The sequence below is a fragment of the Vigna unguiculata genome, chromosome 9 (genome assembly GCF_037176805.1).
Source record: "Vigna unguiculata cultivar grain cowpea cultivar isolate G323 ecotype 2 chromosome 9, ASM3717680v1, whole genome shotgun sequence".
Classification (NCBI taxonomy): Eukaryota; Viridiplantae; Streptophyta; class Magnoliopsida; order Fabales; family Fabaceae; genus Vigna; species Vigna unguiculata.
Window position 1 is genome coordinate 23990001 of NC_140800.1, and position 2500 is coordinate 23992500.

Consider the following 2500-nt stretch of genomic DNA (forward strand, 5'->3'; position numbering starts at 1 on the left):
ATTCGTGGTTTTTGAGTTGTGAGGGTTGGATTGGCCTCCAAATGCCCCCAAATGAATACCATGAAAGTCTTGGTGCACGAAAGTTTTGAGTTGGTTGGGTTTTGCACATGGCCAAGGTTGTCGGTGCACCGCGGCATAGCTAAATGGCTTGGTGGGGAGTTTTGTGAAAAAATGAAATTCGTGGTTTTTGAGATGTGAGGGTTGGAAAGGCCTCCAAATGCCCCCAAATGAATACCATGAAAGTCTTGGTGCACGAAAGTATTGAGTTCGGAGGGTTTTGCACATGGCCAAGGTTCGCGGTGCACCACGGCATAGCTAAATGGCTTGGTGGGGAGTTTTGTGAAAAAATGAAATTCGTGGTTTTTGAGATGTGAGAGTTGGAAAGGCCTCCAAATGCCCCCAAATGAATACCATGAAAGTCTTGGTGCACGAAAGTTTTGAGTTCGGAGGGTTTTGCACATGGCCAAGGTTGGCGGTGCACCACGGCATAGCTAAATGGCTTGGTGGGGAGTTTTGTGAAAAAATGAAATTCGTGGTTTTTGAGATGTGAGGGTTGGAATGGCCTCCAAATGCCCCCAAATGAATACCATGAAAGTCTTGGTGCACGAAAGTTTTGAGTTGGTTGGGTTTTGCACATGGCCAAGGTTGTCGGTGCACCACGGCATAGCTAAATGGCTTGGTGGGGAGTTTTGTGAAAAAATGAAATTCGTGGTTTTTGAGTTGTGAGGGTTGGATTGGCCTCCAAATGCCCCCAAATGAATACCATGAAAGTCTTGGTGCACGAAAGTTTTGAGTTGGTTGGGTTTTGCACATGGCCAAGGTTGTCGGTGCACCGCGGCATAGCTAAATGGCTTGGTGGGGAGTTTTGTGAAAAAATGAAATTCGTGGTTTTTGAGATGTGAGGGTTGGAAAGGCCTCCAAATGCCCCCAAATGAATACCATGAAAGTCTTGGTGCACGAAAGTTTTGAGTTCGGAGGGTTTTGCACATGGCCAAGGTTGGCGGTGCACCACGGCATAGCTAAATGGCTTGGTGGGGAGTTTTGTGAAAAAATGAATTTCGTGGTTTTTGAGATGTGAGGGTTGGAAAGGCCTCCAAATGCCCCCAAATGAATACCATGAAAGTCTTGGTGCACGAAAGTTTTGAGTTCGGAGGGTTTTGCACATGACCAAGGTTGGCGGTGCACCACGGCATAGCTAAATGGCTTGGTGGGGAGTTTTGTGAAAAAATGAAATTCGTGGTTTTTGAGATGTGAGGGTTGGAAAGGCCTCCAAATGTCCCCAAATGAATACCATGAAATTCTTGGTGCACGAAAGTTTTGAGTTCGGAGGGTTTTGCACATGGCCAAGTTGGTCGGTGCACCGCGGCATAGCTAGATGGCTTGGTGGGGAGATTTGTGAAAAAATGAAATTCGTGGTTTTTGAGATGTGAGGGTTGGAAAGGCCTCCAAATGTCCCCAAATGAATACCATGAAATTCTTGGTGCACGAAAGTTTTGAGTTCGGAGGGTTTTGCACATGGCCAAGTTGGTCGGTGCACCGCGGCATAGCTAGATGGCTTGGTGGGGAGATTTGTGAAAAAATGAAATTCGTGGTTTTTGAGATGTGAGGGTTGGAAAGGCCTCCAAATGTCCCCAAATGAGTACTGTAAAAGTGTTGGTGCACAAAAGTTTTGAATTGGATGCATTTTGCACTTGGCCAAGTTGGTCGGTGCACCGCGACTAGATAGCTTGGTGCCAAAATTTGTCAAATTTAAGACCTTGGCCAAACTGAATGAAATTTTGTGGGGAGGTTCCTGATATTGTTTAGTGGTGGACTGGAAAAAATGAGGTCGAAATTCGAAGTCTACATGTGCTTTTCTATTTTTCCCGATTTTACACATACCCGGTAAGTAAAAAAAATAAAAAAAATAGTTCCCCTTCGAGAAAAATTATGAAATTTGGTGAGCAAGGAGATACCATTATTCTACGAATTACTGCAAAAAATCGCATCAAAATTCGAAGTATAGCCCGAGATATGGACTTATGTCTGCTCAAAAAAAGTGTATCTACTTGTACAATTTTGCCTTTTGCATATTAACCTCTTATAGGGGGGGAGTGCTCCTTGAGCCGGCCAGCTCCACACTGGCAGGTTTTAAAGGGAGCTTGATGAGGCCTCCCCCCTCACGTGGTGCGTGCGTTAGCATGTTTATCATGGCACAACTAGCCTCTTCATAGTTGTTGAGCTTTATTAATACCAACACACGGTCGTCACTGATCGTTGGTTAGCTCGGCAGCTAGTCCCTCGGATATTGTGGAAAGTTATTTTCATGCCTAGCGATGCTTGACTCTGCGTCACTTGATGTTTCCATTTGCTTGCTTGCCCATGGTAGGTGGGGGGTGGACCGTCTTGTGGTGTGGTGTCTCGCGAACGTGAGGGTGTGTGAGTTGTAATCGAGATGCACTTGCTGGCTGGCTCCATGCCTTGCGTATCGAACGGTCAAGCATGCATCTCTTCCATTTTC